Below are 23,777 nucleotides of genomic sequence, written 5' to 3' on the forward strand. Positions count from 1 at the left end.
ACCAGAAGGTAAAATAGAAATTGAAGAAATCCATTGAACACCTTCTGAAAAAGACCCTAAAAAAAAAAAAAAAAAAAAAAAAAAAAAAAAAAAAAAAAAAAGAACCACTATGGGATATTGTGGCCAAATTTCAGAACTATCAGACTAAGGAAAAAATATTACAAGCAGCCAGGAAAAAACAATTCAAATTCCGAGGCGCTACAATAAGCATCACTCAAAATCTGGATGCCTCTACATTAAAGGATTGAAGGGCCTGGAATCTGATATTCCAAAAGGCAAAAGAACTTGGAATGCAGCCAAGAATAAACTACCTAGCTAAGTTTAGCATTTTCTTCTATGGAAGAAGATGGACATTCAATGAAACAAATGAATTCCATTTGTTTCTAAGGAAAAAAACAGATAAAAACAAAAAGTTTGATCTCCAACCATAGGACTGAAGAGAAGCAGAAAAAGGTAAAAGGAATTCTTGACAACTATATTTCTGTTTTGGATATATATGAAGACCATATGTATAATTTCATTTTACTGATATAACATAAAAAAGGGAAGTAGAAATGGAAAGGGGATAGTGTCAGAAAAAGGGAAAAGGAGAGATAAAAAAGGGACACTACATCCCACCAAAAGGCAAAGGAAATCTATCATATCTGAGAGAAGTTAGAGAAGGGGAGAAATATTTTGTGAATCTTACTCTCATCAGAATTGGCTCAAAGATAAAATAATTGGCATATTTGTTTTACAGAGAATTCTCTCTTACCTCATTAAAAAGGGGGAGAGGAAAAGAGAAAAGGAAAAGAGTAATAAGGAAAGGAAACAAGAAAGGGAAAAGGATTTAAAGGGAGGAGGGAGGCACACTAAAAAGGGAGACCTGGGTGACACAAGTGGGGCCCATAAGTTTAATACTGGGGAAGGGGTTCAGGGGGGACAAGGGAAAAAAAGCATAATCCGAGGATAATAAGATGGCAGGAAATACAGAATTAGTAATTTTAACTGTAAATGTGAATAGGATGAACTCCCCCATAAGCAGAGGCAGATAGCAGACTGGATCAAAAAGTTGGAACCCTATAACATGTTCTTTACAGGAAATACATTTAAAACAGGGAGCTATATACAAAGCAAAGATAAAAGGCTGGAACAGAATCTATTATGCTTTAAATGAAGTCAAAAAACCAGGGATAGCCATCCTTATCTCAGATCAAGCAAAAGCAAAAGTTGATCTAATCAAAAGAGATAAGGAAGGAAACTATATCTTGCTAAAGGGTAGCATAGACAATGAAGCAATATCAATACTAAATATATATGCACCAAGTGGTATAGCATCTAACGTCCTAAAGGAGAAGTTAAGATAATTGAAAGAAGAAATAGACAACAAAACTATAATAGCAGGAGATCACGAACTTGCACTCTCAGAATTAGATAAATCAAACCACAAAACAAATAAGAAAGATATTAAAGAGGTAAATAGAATATTAGGAAAATTAGGTATGATAGATCTTTCGAGAAAACTGAATGGTGACAGAAAGGAGTATACTTTCTTCTCAGCAGTTCATGGAACGTATAAAAAAATTGATCATATATTAGGACATAAAGATCTCAGAATTAAATGCAGGAAGGCAGAAATAGTAAAGGCTTTCTTTTCAAATCACAATGCAATAAAAACTACATTCAACAAAAAGTTAGGGATAAATAGACTAAAAAGTAATTGGAAACTAAATAATCTCATGGTAAAGAATGATTGGGTGAAACAGCAAATTATAGACAAAATTAATAATTTCACTCAAGATAATGACAATGATGAGACATCATACCAAAATTTGTGGGATGCAGCTAAAGCAGTAATAAGGGGAAATTTTATATCTTTAGAAGCTTACTTGAATAAAATAGAGAAGGAGAAGATCAATGAATTGGGCTTGCAATTTAAAAAGGTAGAAAAAGACCAAATTAAAAACACCCAATCTAACACTAAACTTGAAATTCTAAAGTTAAAAGGAGAAATTAATAATATTGAAAGTAAAAAAAAAAAACTAATAAATAAAACTAAGAGTTGGTTTTATGAAAAAAACCGATAAAATAGATAAACCTTTGGTAAATCTGATTATAAAAAAGAAAAAAGGAAAATCAAATTGTTAGTCTTAAAAATAAAAAGGAGGAACATTCCACCAATGAAGAGGAAATTAGAGCAATTGTTAGGAGTTACTTTGCCCAACTTTATGCAAATAAATTTGATTACTTAAGTGAAATGGATGACTACCTCCAAAAATATAGGCTTCCCAGATTAACAGTAAATTACTTAAATAGTCCCATTTCAGAAAAAGAAATGGAACAAGCTATTAATCAACTCCCTAAGAAAAAAAAACCCAGGACTAGTTGGATTTACATGTGAATTTTAACAAAAATTTAAAGAACAATTTAGATATATATGATCTATTTTTTTTATCACTAATAGTCTTTGATGATATTGGGATGGTACTTAAGGGGATAAACTTTAGGAAGAGTACAGATGATCCATACTGAATACATGTTGAGAAAATGCCTGCTGGATTTGAGTTTATTCAGACTCACAAGAATCCAGAAACTGCATTACTTATTATCTTTCAATCTTTCAATTTTATTATCAATCAATAAGCACTTATGTCTTTATTATATTCAAGGCATTATACTAAGTGATGGTGATAAAAAAAAGATAGTCCCTACCTCAAGGAATTCACAATCTAACAGGGGAGAATAAGTAAACATGTATGTACAATCAAGCTATATACAGGATAAATAGGAAATAATTAAAAGGATGAAAGATAAAACTTCCTTTAGAAGATGGGATTATAGTTGGCAATTGAAGAAAAAAATAAGGAAGGAAAGCATTCCAGTTATTGGGAGTGTGGGGTTACAAAAAGGCTGATTTCAATGAGAGACAGAAAGAGAGCTGCAAGAAGAAATAGACAACAAAACTATAATAGTGGGAGATCTCAACCTTGTACTCTCAGAATTAGATAAATCAAACCACAAAATAAATAAGAAAGAAGTCAAAGAGGTAAATAGAATACTAGAAAAGTTTGATATGATAGATCTTTGGCGAAAGCTAAATGGAGACAAAAAGCAGTATACTTTCTTTTCAGCAGTTCATGGAACCTATACAAAAATTGACCATATACTAGGACATAAAAACCTCAAAATCAAATGCAGCAAGGCATTCTTTTCAGACCAAAATGCAATTAAAATTACATTTAATAAAAAGCCAGGTGAAAATAGACCAAAAAATAATTGGAAACTAATTAATCTTGTACTAAAGAATGATTGGGTAAAAAAGCAAATCATAGACATAATTAATAACTTCACCCAAGAAAATGACAATAATGAGACATCATACCAAAATGTGTGGGATACAGCCAAAGCAGTAATAAGGGAAAGTTTTATATCTCTACAGGTCTACTTGCATAAAATAGAGAAAGAGAGGGCCAACGAATTGGGCTTACAACTAAAATTTCTAGAAAAGGAACAAATTAAAAACCCCCAGACAAACACAAAACTTGAAATTCAAAAAATAAAAGGTGAGATTAATAAAATTGAAAGTAAAAAAACTATTGAATTAATTAATAAAACTAAGAGTTGGTTCTATGAAAAAAAACAACAAAATAGATAAACCCTTAGTAAACCTGATTAAAAAAAGGAAAGAGAAAAAGCAAATTGTTAGTCTTGAAAATGAAAAGGAAGGGCGGAGCCAAGATGGCGGAGAAGAAACACATGACTCTGTGAACGTCCTTACTCCCTCACAACCAATTAGATAAATCAGCCTCAGAAATAGCGCTGGACTGATAGATACCACAAGGACTGGAAGCATGACTTACCAGCTGAAAAGAATCTGGAGTTTCAACAGAAAAGGTCAGTTCCCAGGGGAGGAAGAAGAGAGGCCAGCACAGACGGCTGGGTGCTAGCATACTGCGCTGATCGCTGGGAAGGGCTCTGTGATCAGAGAAGCCACTGAGATAAAGGAATCTGGCACAGGCTGTTAGCTCTTCTCTGATTATAATATAGCAGTTCAGAAGAGAAATCAAAATTACTTTAAAAATTCAGATAGATTAGATTTTCCTGGATCCTGGGGGTGACTCAGCAGATCTCTGCACCAGGGGGTGTGGCCTCAGCTCCCACCTGAGACTAGTTAAGAGACTGACAAGTGGGCAGATATGGCCCAAGGCAACACACACTGCCTAGCTTAGCTGGAGGGTGTGGAACTCTGCTCCTGAAGTCCCAGAGAAGCCGAACCTTTGAACTAGGGACCACAGTTTCTGGCAGACACTTCCAGTTTGAGCTCAGGGGCTTTTCACGTCACCTGCTGCAGACATCCATGCCCCACCGGGAAGCATAGGCTGGGCTTTATGCCTTCTTTACTGTTCATTCTCAAACCTCAGGGAAGCAGCTAGAACACAGCGCCCTCAGGGCACAGCAGTGCTAGTCACCTCTGAGGCACTTCCAGGGAGGGGGTGGGGAACTTTCTCCCAGAGCTCTATCTTAGCTCAGGCGCAAGAGCCGCTGCATCCATCCAGTCTGGGAGGAAGCTGGTAAAGAAATAAATAAATAATTTCCTACCCCAGGGACAGACCCCAAAAGATTTTTTTAAGTATGAACAAAAAAGCCAGAAAAAATATGGATTCCTTCTACACAGAGAAAGAGCGGGTATCCAACCCCGAGGAAGTTAACAGCAGAGAGTCAGCAGATAACAGTCAGCAGATAACAACCTAAAGGGGAACGATTCCTGCCCCCCATCACATAACTCTCTCCTAGAAGAGACTATTAAAAAGTTAAGAGAGTTTGAAGAAAAATGGGGAAAGGAAAGGGAAGCTATGATAGAGAATAACAACGTCTTGAAGTTGGAGTTGGAAAAAATAAAGAATTCACAGGAGATGCAGGGAAACAAAATTTGTGAATTAGAAAAGGTTTAAAAATCACAGGAAAGTAGGAATTCTGAATTGGAAAAGATAAAAAAGTCTCAAGAAAATAGAATTTCTGAATTGGAAAAAGAAAATAATTCTCCAAAAAAAAAAAATTAGGGAAATGGAAAAAAATTCAATAGAGCAAAATAATTCATTTAAAAACGAAATTGGGCATTTACAAAAAGAACTAAAAACTGTGAAAGAAGAAAATAACTCCTTAAAAGTCAGGATGGAACAAATAGAAATGAATGATTCACAGAGAAACCAAGAATCAGTCAAACAAAACAAAAAAAAAAAAAAATGAGAAGCTGGAGAACAACGTCAAATACTTACTGGGGAAATCTATAGACCTGGAAAATAGATCTAGGAGAGATAATCTGCGGATCATTGGACTTCCAGAAAACTATGACCAAAAAAAGAGCCTAGATTCTATTTTACAGGAAATTATCAAAGAGAACTGTCCAGAGATAATAGAAACAGAAGGGAAAGTAGATGTGGAAAGAATTCATTGAACTCCTTCTGAAATAGACCCTAAAAAAAGAACACCATGGAATATTGTGGCTAAGCTGCAGAATTACCACACAAAGGAGAAAATCTTGCAAGCAGCTAGAAAAAAACAATTTAAATACCAAGGTTCCACAATAAGGGTCACTCAAGATCTGGCTGCCTCCACATTAAAAGATAGAAGGGCCTGGAACCTGATATTCCGTAAGGCAAAAGATTAAGGACTGCAACCAAGAATGAACTACCCAGCTAAGTTTAGCATCTTTTTTCCATGGAAGAAGATGGTTATTCAATGAAACAGAGGAATTCTATATGTTTCTAAGAAAAAAACCAGACTTAAACAAAAAATTTGATCTACATCCACAAGACTGAAGAGAAACAGAAAAAGGTACACAGAGCCCTTGAGAACTGTAACTCTGTTGTGGGTATATAAAAAGTACTCAAGGATAATTTGATTTTACTGATATAAAAGAAAAAAAGGGGGGTGTAATAAAGGGAAGGAGGTCGTTTCAGAAAAAGTGGAAGGAATGATAAAAAGAGGGAAACTGCATCCCAGGAAAAGGCATAGAAAATACACCATATCTGAGGGAATTTAGTGAGGGGGAGAATAATTGTGTGAATCTTACTCTCATCAGGAGAGGCTCAAAGAGTAAATAATTAACATATTTGTTTTTCAGAGAATTTTCTCTCACCTCATTAAAAGGGGGGAGAGGAAAAGGGAAAAGGAAAAGGAGAATAAGTGAAGGGACTTGGAGGGAGGGGGGGGATACTAAAAAAAAAAGGGGCGGTTGCGCATCACAAGGGGGGTCTGTAAATTAAATATCGGGGAGGGGGATCAGGGGAGTCAAGGGAAAAAGCATAATCTGGGGATAATATGATGGCAGGAAATACAGAATTAGTAATTTTAACTGTAAATGTGAATGGGATGAACGATCCCATCAAATGGAGACAGCAGATTGGATCAAAAATCAGAACCCTACAATATGTTGTCTGCAGGAAACACACTTAAAGCAGGGAGATACATACAGAGTAAAGGTAAAAGGTTGGAACAGAGCCTATTATGCTTCAGGTAAAGCCAAAAAAGCAGGGGTAGCTATCCTTATCTCAGACCAAGCAAAAGCAGAAGTTGATCTAGTTAAAAAAGATAAGGAAGGAAACTATATCTTGCTGAAAGGTAGCATATATAATGAAGCCATATCAATACTAAACGTATATGCACCAAGTGGTATAGCATCTAACTTTCTAAAGGAAAAGTTAAGAGAATTGCAAGAAGAAATAGATAGTAAAACTATAATAGTGGGAGATCTCAACCTTGCACTCTCAGATTTAGACAAATCAAACCACAAAACAAATAAGAAAGAAATTAAAAAAGTAAATAGAACATTAGAAAAACTAGGTATGATAGACCTTTGGAGAAAACTGAATGGCAATAGAAAGGAATATACTTTCTTCTCAGCAGTTCATGGATCCTATACAAAAATAGACCATATATTAGGACATAAAGATCTCAAAATTACATGTAGGAAGGCAGAAATAACAAATGCCTTCTTCTCAGATCACAATGCAATAAAAGCTACATTCAGTAAAAAGGTAGGGGTAAATAGACCAAAAAGTAATTGGAAAATGAACAATCTCATCTTAAAGAATTACTAGGTGAAACAGCAAATTATAGAAACAATAATTTCACCCAAGATAATGACAATGATGAGACATCATACCAAAATCTGTGGGATGCAGCTAAAGCAGTAATAAGGGGAAATTTTATATCTTTAGAGGCTTATTTGAAGAAAATAGAGAAAGAGAAGATTAACGAATTGGGCTTACAACTTAAAAGGCTAGAAAAAGACCAAATTATAAACCCCCAACCAAAATTTAAACTTGGAATACAAAAATTAAAAGGAGAAATCAATAATATTGAAAGTAAAAAAACTATTGAATTAATAAATAAAACCAAGAGTTGGTTTTATGAAAAAGCCAATAAAATAGATAAACCTTTGGTAAATCTGATCAGAAAAAAGAAAGAGGAAAATCAAATTGTTAGTCTTACAAATGAGAAGGGGGATCTTTCCACCAATGAAGAGGAAATTAGAGAAATAATGAGTTACTTTGCCCAACTTTATGCCAATGAATTTGATAACTTAAGTGAAATGGATGACTTCCTCCAAAAATATAGGCTCCCTAGATTAACAGAGGAGGAGATAAATTGGTTAAATAGTCCCATTTTAGAAAAAGAAATAGAACAAGCTATTAATCAACTCCCCAGGAAAAAATCCCCAGGACCAGATGGATTCACATGTGAATTCTACCAAACATTTAAAGAACAATTAGCCCCAATGTTATATAAATTATTTGAAAAAATAGGGGATGAAGGAGTCCTACCAAACTCCTTTTATGACACAGACATGGTACTGATACCTAAACCAGGTAGATTGAAAACTGAGAAAGAAAATTATAGAAAAATTTCCTTAATGAATATTGATGCTAAAATCTTAAATAAGATATTAGCAAAAAGCCTTCAGAAAATCATCTTCAGGATAACACACTATGATCAGGTAGGATTTATTCCAGGAATGCCAGGCTAGTTTAATATTAGGAAAACTATTAATATAATTGACCATATTAATAATCAAATTAATAAGAACCATATGATCATCTCAATAGATGCAGAAAAAGCATTTGACAAAATCCAACATCCATTCCTACTAAAAACTCTTGAGAGTATAGGAATAAATGTACTATTCCTTAGAATAATCAGGAGCATATATTTAAGACCGTCAGTAAGCATAATATGGAATAGAAATAAACTACAACCTTTCCCAGTAAGATCAGGAGTGAAACAAGGTTGCCCACTATCACCATTACTATTCAATATAGTACTAGAAATGCTAGCCTCGGCAATAAGAGCCGAGAAAGAGATTCAAGGAATTAGAGTAGGAAATGAGGAAATCAAACTATCACTTTTTGCAGATGACATGATGGTATACTTAGAGAATCCCAAAGACTCTGCTAAAAAGCTACTAGAAATAATTCAAAATTTCAGCAAAGTGGCAGGATACAAAATAAATCCACATAAATCCTTAGCATTTTTATATATCACTAACAAAATGCAACAGCAAGAGATACAAAGAGAAATTCCATTCCAAACAAATGTTGAGAGTATAAAGTATTTGGGAATCCATCTACCAAAGAAAATTCAGGAATTATATGAGAAAAATTACAAAACACTTGCCACAAAAATAAAGTCAGATTTAAATAATTGGAAAGACATTCAGTGCTCTTGGATAGGCCGAGCGAATATAATAAAGATGACAATACTCCCCAAACTAATCTATCTATTTAGTGCTATACCAATCAGACTCCTAAGGAACTATTTCAATGACCTAGAAAAAATAACAACAAAATTCATATGGAAGAATAAAAGGTCGAGAATTGCAAGGGAACTAATGAAAAAAAAAAAAAAAAACTCAGAGGAAGGTGGTCTAAGTGTACCTGATCTAAAGCTATATTATATAGCAGCAGTCACCAAAACCATTTGTTACTGGCTAAGAAATAGAACGGTAGATCAGTGGAACAGATTAGATACAAAGGACAAAAAAGGGTACATCTATAGCAATCTAATCTTTGACAAACCCAAAGATACCAACATTAGGGGTAAAAATTCAGTATTTGGAAAAACTTTTGGGAAAACTGGAAATTAATATGCCAGATATTAGATATGGATCCACACTTAACACCATATACAAAGATAAGATCAAAATGGGTCCATGATTTAGGCATAAAGAATGAAATCATAAACAGATTAGAGGAACAGAGGATAGTCTACCTCTCAGACCTGTGGAGGAGGAAGGAATTTATGACCAGAGGAGAACTAGAGATCATTATTGATCACAAAATAGAAGATTTTGATTACATCAAACTAAAAAGTTTCTGTACAAATAATACTAATGCAAACAAGATTAGAAGGGAAGTAACAAAGTGGGAAAATATTTTTAAATGCAAAGGTTCTGACAAAGGTCTCATTTCCAAAATATATAGAGAACTGACCCTAATTTATAAGAAACCGAACCATTCTCCAATTGATAAATGGTCAAAGGATATGAACAGACAATTCTCAGAGGAAGAAATTGAAACTATATCCACTCACATGAAAGAGTGTTCCAAATCACTACTGATCAGAGAAATGCAAATTAAGACAACTCTGAGATACCACTACATACCTGTCAGATTGGCTAAGATGACAGGAACAAATAATGATGAATGTTGGAGGGGATGTGGGGAAACTGGGACACTAATACATTGCTGGTGGAGTTGTGAAAGAATCCAGCCATTCTGGAGAGCAATTTGGAACTATGCCCAAAAAGTTATCAAACTGTGCATACCCTTTGACCCAGCAGTGCTACTACTGGGCTTATATCCCAAAGAAATACTAAAGAGCGGAAAGAGACCTATATGTGTCAAAATGTTTGTGGCAGCTCTTTTTGTTGTAGCTAGAAACTGGAAGATGAATGGATGTCCATCAGTTGGAGAATGGTTGGATAAATTATGGTATATGAAGGTTATGGAATATTATTGCTCTGTAAGAAATGACCAGCAGGAGGAATACAGAAAGGCCTGGAGAGACTTACATCAACTGATGCTGAGTGAAATGAGCAGAACCAGAAGATCACTGTATACTTCAACAACAATACTGTATGAGGATATATTCTGATGGTAGTGGAAATCTTCAACATAAAGAAGAGCCAACTCACTTCCAGTTGATCAGTGATGGACACAGGTAGCCACACCCAGAGAAGAAACACTGGGAAGTGAATGTAAATTGTTAGCACTAATATCTGTCTGCCCAGGTTACATGTACCTTCGGAATCTAATGCTTATTGTGCAACAAGAAAATGTATTGTATCTAGGTTATATTGTAACACATGTAAAAGGTATGGGATTGCCTGTCATTGGGGGGAGGGAGTAGAGGGAAGGGGGGATAATTTGGAAAAATGAATACAAGGGATAATATTATTTAAAACTATATAATAAAAATTATTTTAAAAAAAGACAGAAATCAGAGGTTTTAACCCTCTCTTCAAATTTCTCTACTCATTCCTCTAAGGCACAAATTCTGCACAAGGTAAAGTGTTCTAACCTTTCTGACTATCTCTCATTAACTGCATTATTTGGATTATGTAGGAGGAAAAATCACATGTTCAGTTAAATTAGATTTAATAAAGTATATTAATAAAATCAGAAAAAAAGAAAAAGAAAATGAAAAGGGAGAACTCACCACTATTGAAGAGGAAATTAGAACAATAGGAGCTACTTTGCTCAACTTTATGCCAATAAATTCGATAACTTAAATGAAATGGAAGAATACCTTCAAAAACATAGCTTGCCCAGATTAACAGAGGAAGAAGTAAGTAGTCTAAATAGTCCCATCTCAGAAAAAGAAATAGAACAAGCTATTAACCAACTTCCTAAAAAAAAATCCCCAGGACCAGATGGATTTTCATGTGAATTCTACCAAACATTTAAAGAACAACTAACTCCTAATGCTATATAAACTATTTGAAAAAAATAGGGAATGAAGGAGTCCTACCAAATTCATTTTATGACAGAGACATAGTACTGATACCCAAACTAGGTAGGTTGAAAAGAGAGAAAGAAAACTATAGACCAATCTCCCTAATGAATATTGATGCTAAATTCTTAAATAAGATATTAGCAAAAAGAGTACAGAAAATCATCCCCAGGATAATATACAATGATCAAGTAGGATTTATACCAGGAATTCAGGGCTGGTTCAATATTAGGAAAACTATTAATATAATTGACCATATGAATAACCAAATTAACAAAAGCCATATGATCATCTCAATAGGTGCAGAAAAGGCAACATCCATTCCTACTAAAAACGCTTGAGAGTATAGGAATAAATGGACTTTTCCTTAAAATAATCAGTAGCATTTATTTAAAACCATCAGTAAGCATCATATGAAATGGGGATAAACTACAACCATTCCCAATAAGATCAGGAATGAAACTTGCCCACTATCACCATTACTATTCAATATTGTATTAGAAATGTTAGCTTCGACAATAAGAGATGAAAAAGGGATTAAAGGAATTTGAGTAGGTAATGAGGAAACTAAATTATCATTTTTTGCTGATGACATGATGGTATACTTAGAGAACCCCAGAGATTCTACTAAAAAGCTGTTAGAAATAATCCACACCTTTAGCAAAGTTGCAGGACACAAAATAAACCCACAAAACAAACACATCCAGCATTCTTTTATGGCACTATCAAAATCCAACAATTAGAGTTACAAAGAGAAATTCCATTTAAAGTAACTACCAATAGTATAAAATATTTAGGAATCTATCTGTGTAGGGAAAATCAGAAACTATATGTGCAAAACTACAAAACACTTTCCACACAAATTAAGTTGGACCTAACCAATTGGAAAAATATTAAATGCTCTTGGATAGGGTGAGCAAATGTAATAAAGATGACAATACTACCTAAACTGATCTATTTATTTAGCGATATACCAATTAGACTCCCAAAAAACTATTTTAATGACCTAGAAAAACAACAACAACAACAACAACAACAAAGTTCATATGGAAAAACAAAAGGTCAAGAATTTCAAGGGAATTATAGAAAAAAAAATTAAATGAAGGTGGCCTAGCTGTACCAGATCTAAAATTATATTTTAAAGCAGTGGTTATAAACCATTTCGTATTGGCTAAGAAATAGACTAGTTGATCAGTGGAATAGGTTAGGTCCAAAGGACAAAATAATCAATAACTTTAATAATCTAATGTTTGACAAACCCAAAGACCCCAGCTTTTTTGATAAGAACTCAATATTTGACAAAAATTACTGGGAAAATTGGAAATTAATATGGCAGAAAGTAGGCATTGACCCACACTTAACACCATACACCAAAAGCAGGTCAAAATGGGTTCATGACTTAGGCGTAAAGAATCATATTATAAATAAATTAGAGGAACACAGGACAGTTGACCTCCCAGACCTGTGGAACAGGAATGAATTTATGTCCAAAGAAGAAATAGAGGCCATTATTGATCACAAAATAGAAAATTTTGATTATATCAAATTGAATCAAAACTAATGTAGATAAGATTAGAAGGGAAACAATAAACTAGGTAAACATTTTTACAGTCAAAGATTCTAATAACGGCCTCATTTCCAAAATATATAGAGAATTGACTCTAATTTATAAGAAATCAAGCTATTCTCCAATTGATAAATGCTCAAATGACAGACAATTCTCAGATGATGGCACATTGGGGTATTTAGAGATATATCTCTTTAGTAAAATGAATTTAATCTCCAGTGTCTACATGAGCCCCAGTGCCACTGTTACTCAAATTATAACTTCATGCTTGCTCCTGGAGTCAACCAAGTCTGTTCTAAAAATTCTGTCATCCAGAACACTGCCCAGCCTGGAGTCAACACTGCCCATGAGAATGTTTTCCAATGTTTGGGGTACAAAATTTGTAACATATAAATTGAGTCCTTAAGCTGGGTTAGAACTTTAAAGGGAAGTAATTCATGTGTACATCTTCTCTGCTCTAGAGTAAAAGAGTCATCCTCCTCTATAACAAGATATAATTCTCCCCTCCCCTCCTGATCTTTTCCTTGATCTCTAGCCAATTGGAAAACTTTTTGAAGTGAAGATAAAGAATATAACTGATTAACTTTTGCTTTTTTCTGCTGTGTCACTGTGATCTTTGTTTTATATTTCTTATTTAATTTTTTTTACATTAGGAGAGCCTTTGAAAGGCTGTAAGTCTGTATAAGGCAGGCTGAAGATAGTGAGGGGTGGAAGGAGGCCATTCAGTATCCTCTTCTTCAGGCTCAGGAGAGGGATATCTACTGCTAAGAGATGGGCATGTTTGTGCTCCAACTGTAAATTTCCTGACCTCCTTTTCTGGTTCTGATTTCATACTTTGTTTAATAAGATTAGTTTGTATTTTTTTCTGGGCATTGTTTATCAAAAGTGGTACCAAAAACAGTCCTTTTATCACAACAGCCATCTCAGGTAACCATAGAGAAACTTTGTAAGCCATGTCCAGGAATTTCCTAATGTCTCCTCATTCAATTATGCACTCCTGCTCTTTTATACATTTATATATAGTCCTAATATATGTTTCCCTATTTGAAGGGAGTAAGGTGCCTATTTTCTGCCCCATTAGGTTACTTAACCACTCTCTGACATACTCTGACAGATCCAGAAACAGCACAGTTCAGCGGGCTCTCTCTCTGGAGTCCTCGTAGAGGCTGTCTTGACCACATAGCAGCAGCTTGACCGTGAATTGGTCACTATGGCACCCTTAAAGGTTCCTAAACTGTTTGGATGCCAGTTGTTGTGGCTGTCTTTTAAGAGCTCATGGCATATGAACCTTTTGATCTCAGAGGTGAGATGAATGAGGTGGGAAACTCATAGGGTGTGAAAAGAGCTCCATTTTATTATGCCATACAGCCTTGTTGATAGACATTTTTGCAAGCGTGATCAGTGCATGAACAGTAGCCAATCCCCAATCCCTAATCACCATTCAAAGAAGCAGCTCATGGGCTTTGTGTATGCATGGTATCTACCAATGGGAGAAAAGCCAATACAGCTATTCAGCAGCTCACTCCCAGGCAAGAGGTCCTGTTCAGGTATCCCTGTTCACATACCTATTGGCTGTGACCCTCAGCTTACACTCATTCCCATGATCACAAATCAATGCTCCTTGTTCAACAAGGGCATTTCTGCAGCATGGCAAAAAATTTATTGCTCATCAAAGGTTGAGATGGCCTCAGTACTCCCTCTCGGCAGGGTCCCATAATTCAGCAAGAGGTAATAAAATTTCCACTTTTTGCATATAATATGATAATATACTTGGAAAATTTCAAAGACTCAATTAAAAGTTAGTTGAAATAATTTATAATTTTAGCAAACAGCAGAATGTAAAATAAATCCACATAAATCAGCAGCATCCCTTTATGTCAAACAAAACCCTGCAAGAAGAGATAATTTTAAAATGCCCTATTTAAAACCATTCTAAGCCACATAAAATATCTGGAAGTACATGTGCCAAAAACAAAACCAGGAACTATCTAAACAAAATTATGTAAAAGTTTTTATATAAAACTTTTAAATAGTTGGGAAAATATTGTCATGGGTAGGCAGGACCACTTTAGTAAAACATGACAATTTTACCAAACTAATTTATATATTCAAAGACATCCCAATTAAAGTACCAAAATATTTTTCACTGAATTAAGTCAAGAATATCAAAGGTAATAATGGTTAAAAAAATTTATATATATATATATATATATATATATATATATATATATATATATATATATATATGTATATATAAGGAAGAAAGCAAGTTGAGCAGTATCAGATCTTAAACTTTATTTTAAATCAATAATTATCAAAAAACTATCTGGTACTGGGTAAGAAATAGAAAAATAGACCAATGGAAAATAGACATACAATTTACAACAGTAAACAAACATAATCTTGAATTTTGCAAGTATAAAGACTGAAAATAAGAATTAATTGTTTGGCAAAAATTGTTGGGAAAACTAGAAAGAAGTATGGCAGAAACTGAACATAGTTAAATATCTTATACCATTTATCTAGATAGGTGAAAATCTTTACATGACTTAAAAAGATATTGTACAAGAAAACAGAGAATCTATCATTTTAGTCAATTGATATGAATGAGATGCTATCTCAAAGTGGTTTTAATTTGTGTTTTTGATCAATAATGATTTAGAGGATTTTTCTTATGATTATGTATAGTTTTTTGATTTATTCATTGAAAAACTGCTTATTAATGTACCTTGATCACTTATCAATTAAGGTATGGCTTCTTATAAATTCTTATAAATTTGACAGAATTATTTGAGAAATGATATATTTTGACTAAGAAGGATTCCCCCCCCCTCAATTTTGTTTTTCTTGTAATCTTGGCTACCTCAATTTTATTTACATTAGAATTTTTAAAATTTAAAATAAAGCTATTTACTTTATACCTCAGCAATGCTGTAACATCTGGGCTAGCTCTCTAGAGGACCTCAGGATCAGGCAAAATCCTTGGTCTTAGGGTGGAAAAGTGAAGGAGGCAAGAGAGTTGCCATGCGGCTGCAGTCTGATGTCTTCTCTGTGGCTGAGAGTTGCTGCTGAATGCTGCTGCTGAGAGAGCAAGTCCTCTGTGTCTGTGACTCCCTTAAATACTCCAGTATGATTACATCACTACCTGTCACACAGAGCATGCCCAACCACATTTGAGCATTCCCCAACTTGTCAGGAGAGCCATTACATCACCATATTACCTTAAGTATATGTATTTAACTAGAGTGAATACATCAATAGCTAGAGAATCATTATCTCATCAACTATATTGAGACTTAAGCATACTATTTCAGAGTTCCAGCCCTTCACACAATGCTATCTCTTATTTCCTCAAATATTCTCTTATCAATGATTTTGATATTTTTCATATATTTCATGTTCTTTTCATTTTCTTATTATATCTTCTTTTATATCTAGGCCATATATCCATTTTGACCTTATCTTGATAGATGATTTAATATATTGGTCTATGCCCAATTTCTGCCAACCTGCTTTGCAATTTTACTAACAATTTTTATCAAGTTATTAATTTTTTCTCAAAAACTTAAATGTTTATATTTATCAAACACAAAATTATTTTTGTCCTTTACTGCTGCATATAGTATGTCTATTCTGTTCCACTAAATTACCCTTCTATTTCTTAGGCAGTAGCATAATTTTGATTTTACTGTCTTACAATATAATTTAAAGTCTATTGCTGTTGAATCTCTCAGTCCTTTACATTTTTTTCTTAGTTTCTTTTAATTTTATGAACTTTTGTTCTTCCAAATAAATTTTGATATTTTTTCTAACATAATAAAATAATCTTTAATAATTTAATTGGAATGGCATTAAGCAAAACTGTAATTTTATTATATTGGCTTTGCCTAGCCATGAACACTGAATATTTTTCCATTTATTTAAACCTAGCCTTATTTGTATAAAGAGTGTTTTATAGTTATGTTTATATAGTTCCTATGTCCATTTTGGCAGGCATACTATCAAATATTTTTTGCTGTCTACTTATTTTAAATAGTATAAAATAATATTGGTGATAGAGTAAATTCCTTGTCTTTTCTTTTTGATGGGTAAATCATCCCATGCACATTTTAAGCTTACTTGTTATATATTCCTATGTTTCTTCATTATTCATCTCACATTATTTATCCTGTCTCTTCTCATTCCTCTAAATCAATTTTGTCTGTCATGTTACCCTCCCTATTACTTAACTTATCCACCAAGAGTCCCTCCGTTAGCCTCTTTCCTCACCCTTAATTTACTGAAGTTTGTCCCCTTATCCCTTCCTCCTCCTAATTCTTAATCTAAAAATCTAAAATCTTAATCTAAAGTTCCTCCCTTATCCTATCCCCTCAAACCCTTATTTCTTTCTAAATTTAGAAATGTCTAGATTATATGTTGTTCCCTCTTTACCCTATTTCTGATGAGACCTTAGTCCTCCCGCCTTGCTTTTTCTGTATCAGTTCTTCATTTTATGCCTTATTTGTATGAGATATTCAATTCTTTTTATCTCTCCTTATAGTTTTATTTTTTTAGTCATCCCATCATACACAATTTAGTCCAAATCTTTCTATCAGTCTTAAATAATGATTGCAGTCATAGAAAGAGTACTAATAAGTTTTCACACATAAGAACTAAGCAATTTGACCTTATTGAGTCCTTTATAATTGCTCTTTAATATTTACCTTATATTTCTTCTGGATATTATATATCACATTTTCCATTAAGTTCTACTATTTTTGTCAAAAATACCAGAAAGTGTTTTAATTTATTAAATATATATATTTTTTTATTTAAGAGAATACTTAATTTTGATGAGCAAGTTAGTCTTGGTTGTAACCCCAGCTCTTGTTCTCTAGAAATATAATATTCCAAGAGCTGCAATCTTTTAATGAAGAAGCTTCTAGATATCCTGTTTGTAGCTCTATGATATTTAAATTGCTTTTTTTTTTCTTGTTGCTTGCATTATTTTCTCCTTAACATAAGAACTTTAAAACTTGGCCATCATAGTTTCCCTTAGATGTCTTTCAGGTGATAATGGCTAGGTTTTTTTTTTTCCCATTTCTGCTTTCCCTTCTTGTTCTAGAACTTCAGGACAATTTTCCTTAATGAGTTTTTGTAATATCATATCAAGATTCTTTTTTATCTTAACTTTCAGTTTGATTTTAATCTTCAAGTAGTCCAGTAATCCTTAGATATATCTCCTCTCTATATATATTCTCCAGATCGGTTGTTTTTCTGATGAGATGTTTCCCATTCTCTTCTATTTTTTCTTTTTTTTCCTTTTGATTCTTGGTATTTAAAATTCCATTAATTTCATCATGACCAAATCTAGTTTTCAAGGACTAATTTTAAGTTTTTTATTCAGTTTCTAGTTGATTGACTTTCTTTTCATAGTATCCTTGATTTTCTTGGATTAATCTTATTTTTTCTTTATTTTTTCAATCTCTCTTATTTTAAAGTCCTTTTTAAATTGTTCTAAGAATTCTTTTGGTGCCTGTGTCCACCTGATGTTGCTCATTGAACAAGGAATAGCTTTATTACCTCCCTTATCTTCCTCTCAATAAGAACCCAGATTTTCTCTATCTCTATACTAGCTGCCTATGATTGGGTTCTTTCTCCTTTGCTTACTCATTTTATTTCTATTTTGTTTTATTTTCTTTATATTAGTGTATTATTACAATAAGATTCTAGATCTGATTTATGGGGAATGATTCCCTAGGCTTCAGCCCCTTCCTACTGCTTTTTTTTTTTTTTTTTTTTTTTTTTTTTGTCCCAGGTCCCAATGTTGGGCATTCCTCTCTCCACCTTTAAGCCCTGACTAGGGACCACACTTCTACAAATGCTCTTATTCTTCCGTGGTTCATTTAATGGCTAAAAAGTATGGCTGTCCCTCTCTGCTGTGGAACTAAAACCAGGGACTCTGTTCTGCTAAAAGTGCCCTTTGCCAGCAGGATCTGGCAATACTTTGCTACTACACTCACTAAGTGTGTGCTATCTCCTCCCCTGTAGCAGCCCAGGCCCATGTCTGGTCATAACAGCTGTGTGTGGCTTCACTGGAATGGACTTCAAGTTTCTCCTGTTCAGCAATCAGACCCCCTCAGCATCCACCTGAGTTTGAGGCTGCTTATCATCCCAGCTTCCTTGGGGCTTATTTGTTTTTGATTCTGCAGAGTTGTATTTTACTCAGGCCAAACTTGTATTCCTAGAGGTTAAGTCTTTTCTGGGTTCTTTTCAAATTGTCTTACCCCTGATTTGTCTATTTGTGCTGTTCTGTGTTCACTTGGAAACTATGTTCTACTTTTTTTGTGGAGAAAATTTGGAAAGTATTCTGAAGTTTTTTGATCAACTCCACCACCTTCTCAGAATCTTCTCTAGGGGCAGCTAGGTGGTGCAGTGGATAGAGCACCAGCCTTGAATTCAGGAGGATCCGAGTTCAAATCTGGTCTCAGACACTTAACATTTCTGGCTGAGTGACCTTGAGCAAGTCACTTAACCCCAGCCTCAAAAAAAAAATAAAAATAAAAAATAAAAAAAAAGAATCTTCTCTAAAAGCTCATTTTTTAAAATTATATTAGGAAAAGTATGACTTCATAACAAAATAAGACTGCCTTGTCATACTTTCAAAGTTATAGAAATAAATTTTTAATCAAGTCAGAGGGAGAAATCCTCGATTTATTTCATAAATTCATTAGCACTTATTCAGAATTAAGTGTACATTAAACATAATATATATGTATGTATATACATATATAGTTAAGTCCAAAATGCAATAGCAAAAGTATAAAATAATTTTATAATAAGTATAATATATTGTAATAGCACATTATTATGTAATTGAAATTTATTTGGTTAACTAGAATTTATATTGGTTAATGACTGACAGAATTTTATATATAATTATTGTTTGGTTTGAATTTTTTTACTTTGCAAATATTATATTGGGTGTAAAAGATGACTGATAAATAATTATCTAATTGTCATGATTTAAATTATGGTAAACTGAGGCACAAAGTTCCAAGCACAATCAATAAATTTATAAGATTAGCAATTATAAATAAAATAACTTTTTCAGCTCCTCATTCAGTCAAAAGAACAGAAAATAATTAGTAACCCTGGATTTCTTAGAATCAGCCAGAGTCAGGATAATTAAATGTCTTTATTCTTGGTCTTTTGCAGTCACAGTCAGGGGATTAGATCTAGCAATGTCCACACCTCCTTCCTCTCTCTCCACCATCAGGATAATGAATCAATTTCCTCCTCCTACTCCACCCACTCATGTCACTTCCCCTTCTTTGTCCACACCCACCAATTCAGCCAGCATAGAATAATTGGGGAGGGTCATCCTTCAAACATGTTAATAGAGAACTGTCCAATTGGCAATTAGCCTCATGTGCTCCATTATCCAAGTGCATTTGCTCAGTTCTAGCCCTTTACATCTCCCACTTTCTTTTGTTTTAGAACACAGGTGGTCACATCAGGGAGGTAAGAACCCCAAAAAGGAGATGATCACACCCTCCCTGACTTCTCAGGAATGGAGGTGAAAAAACTGAAAAGGAGGTGATCACACACCCCCTCCCCCGACTTCTCAGGAAGGGAGATGAAAAGCACGAAAGGGAAATGGGGATTGCTAGCGGATTTCTGGGCTGAAGGACTTATTAGAGACAGGTGTGCACAAACCTATCAGTGTTAGGATTACTAGGTGAAAACTCAGGTTGTCTGGACAGTGACAAGGTGAGAATTCAGGTTGTCTGGACAATTACAAGGTGAGAACTCAGGTTGACTTGTAGAAGGAGCAAGCTCATTGGCTGAAGTGGTTCTTCCCAGAAGCCCTTGCATTATCCCACGCCCATTCTCTGGGAGGATAAAAGAGACAACATTGGGCCCAGAGAGCAGATTGGACTGGAGAAGGACAAGAGTTAAAGAAGAGAAGTCTCTGCACTACATCTGGCTTGACACAGCTCTCTGCAGGAAGGGAAGTCGGCTCTCTGCAGGAAGGGAAGTCGGCTCTCTGCAGGAAGGGAAGTCACTTCTCTGGACAAGAGTTAACAGCAAGTGCCTGGAGACAACGGTTCGTTACAGGAAGAAGAATCTGTCTGAGAGATTTGAGTAGACACAGCAGATCTCTTCCCAGAGAGTGATCCGGCAGCTTCTGGAGATGACAGCTCACTACATTTGGCGCCCAACGTGGGGCCAAAAGTAATATTGTTACATTATACGGATGATATTTTGGGATGTGCACCTGAGGAACAAATGTTAGAAGCATGTCTACAAAAGACCATGGAAACATTAAAGTACTACAAACTGCATATAGCTACAGAAAAAATTCAAAGACATGCTCCTTTTCAATATTTAGGATATATACTTTATATATATCCTAAGACACTCACAGTACAAAAGCTTTCTTTAAGAACAGAGAAGTTGAACACCTTAAATGACTTTCAAAAATTAATAGGAGATATCCAATGGATGCGTCCAGTGTTAGGCTTAACTACCAATCAACTACAAGCTCTATATGACATTTTAAGGGGAGACAGTGCTTTAAATTCACTACGCCAGCTTACAAAAGAAGCACAAAAGGCTTTGAGAGAAGTTGAACTGGCTTTATCCAATGTGGTTGAAAGAGTCTCTCAAAAACCCTTGGAAATATCAGTTTTTGCTACAAAAGAGGCACCCACAGCAGTCCTTCATCAAGGAGACAGAGTGATTGAGTGGGTGAACCTCCCAGCACAACCAGAACAAAGCCTTACTCCTTACCCAGTGCTTGTGGCTAGGATTTTATTAAAGGCTATTAAGAGAGTAACACAATTATCTGGAATAAGTCCTGAAAAAATATACACATTCTATACTAACGCACAAATTAATGTATGCTGTGAGACCATCCCAGAATGGCAAATTTTATTGGCCACCGCTCCAAATTTTGCACATGGATCTCCATTAAAGATAACCCGGCTACTACATAATTGGCGATGGATCTTTGAAGAAAAGGTTTCTAAGGTTCCTCTTAAAGGACCAACAATCTTTACAGATGCCTCCAAAGAAAATATTTGTGCCATATACTCTCATGATTTAACCATAAAGAGAGTAAACAGGACTCCTTTTCAATCCACTCAACAGAATGAATTGTATGCAATCATTCTAGCTCTTACTTATTACCCAGGAGACGTAAATATAATTACTGATTCAGCCTATTCAGTAGGTGTAGTACAAAGAATCGCCACAGCCCAAATAAAATTTGCAGCTTCCAATATTTATCAGCTCTTTAAGGAACTTCAAGAGCAAGTGAGAAAACATCCAGGCAAGATTTATATCTTGCATGTCCACTCACATAGTGGACTTCCAGGTCCCATTTTTGATGGAAATTCAAAGGCAGATAGCCTTCTAACCATGTTAGCCAGTAGTCCTTTATTTCAGGAAGCACAAGAATCTCATTCTAAATATCATCAGGCTGCTTGAGCTTTACGTTTACAATTTGGAATCACAAGAGAGGAAGCTAGGAGCATAGTAAAAAGCTATACAGCTTGTCTTCCTTTCCATGTTCCTACACTCCCTCCAGGGAAGAATCCTCATGGTTTGAGACCCAATGAAATCTGGCAAATGGATGTGACCCACTATAAATCTTTTGGTCGTCTATCTTTTATTCATGTCGTGGTAGACACCTTTTCAGGATTCACATTTGCAATGCCAGCAGCAAAAGAGACAGCCCGAGTGGTCACTGAATTCCTTATACAAGCATTTGCAATTATGGGTGTGCCACAAGCAATAAAAACAGACAATGGACCTGCATATACGTCCAAACATTTTACACACTTTTGTGCACAGTATAAGATTTTACATACCACGGGCATACCCTTTAATCCTCAAGGGCAGGCAATAGTAGAGAGAAGAAACAGAGATATTAAGACACTCCTCCAAAAACAAAAGAAAGGGGGAGCCACAGGTAACCCTAGAGAACTTCTAAATTTAGTTCTCTATACCATTAATTTTCTAATTTTTGACAAAGATGCACTGGCTCCGGCAGACAGGTTTTATAACCCACCAGAAGGGCAGTGTCCAGTGCGAGCATCTCCACTGTCCTTAGATAATCGCCAGGTGATGTGGAGAGATCCAGAAAGTGGTGAATGGAAGGGACCAGATAGGTTAACTGCCTGGAGGAGAGGGTTTGCTTGTATTTTTTCAGCAGGAGAAGGAATCAGATGGGTGCCAACGAGTCATATTCGCCTTGTCCATCAGAGAGAGACAGAAAAAGAGAAAGACCTCAAAATAAAGGAGAAGATCTAAGAAACATCTTACACCGAAAGAGCATGGATAATAAAAAGACTGTTAAAGAACTTTAAAACCAGCAGGAATCATTGGACTTCCTCACACAAGATGAGACTAATGGACAATGGACTTATGGACATTTATAAATTTTCAATTTATGATTATTTGATTGTTATATACTTCTAGCATGTGTTATGTTACTATGTTACTATGTGCTTATGTAATTTATGTAATTATCTGTAATACTTCCCATATTGATGGATTTATGTTTCAAGGTCATTTATGTAATTATCTGTAATACTTCCCATATTGATGGATTTATGTTTCAAGGTCATTTATGTAATTATCTGTAATACTTCCCATATTGATGGATTTGTGTTTCAAGGTCATGACTGACCTATGTTCTAAATCAAAAGAAAGGGGGAGATGTTAGGATTACTAGGTGAGAACTCTGATTGTCTGGACAGTGACAAGGTGAGAATTCAGGTTGTCTGGACAATTACAAGGTGAGAACTCAGGTTGACTTGATAGAAGGAGCAAGCTCATTGGCTGAAGTGGTTCTTCCCAGAAGCCCTTGCATTATCCCATGCCCATTCTCTGGGAGGATAAAAGAGACAACATTGGGCCCAGAGAGCAGATTGGACTGGAGAAGGACAAGAGTTAAAGAAGAGAAGACTCTGCACTACATCTGGCTTGACACAGCTCTCTGCAGGAAGGGAAGTCGGCTCTCTGCAGGAAGGGAAGTCACTTCTCTGGACAAGAGTTAACAGCAAGTGCCTGGAGACAACAGTTCGTTACAGGAAGAAGAATCTGTCTGAGAGATTTGAGTAGACACAGCAGATCTCTTCCCAGAGAGTGATCCGGCAGCTTCTGGAGACGACAGCTCGCTACATATCAGCATGGGAGTTATTACACAAACACTAAGCAATAAGGCAGA

At 35.0% G+C, this 23,777-nt stretch overlaps 1 protein-coding gene across 4 annotated transcripts in view; it reads left to right on the forward strand.

Moving 5' to 3' along the window:
- GRID2 (glutamate ionotropic receptor delta type subunit 2) overlaps positions 1-23,777 on the forward strand; it is a 1,921,766-nt gene that overhangs the window by 1,732,590 nt on the left and 165,399 nt on the right. The window lies entirely within an intron of this gene.

The sequence above is a fragment of the Sminthopsis crassicaudata genome, chromosome 6 (genome assembly GCF_048593235.1).
Source record: "Sminthopsis crassicaudata isolate SCR6 chromosome 6, ASM4859323v1, whole genome shotgun sequence".
Lineage (NCBI taxonomy): Eukaryota > Metazoa > Chordata > Mammalia > Dasyuromorphia > Dasyuridae > Sminthopsis > Sminthopsis crassicaudata.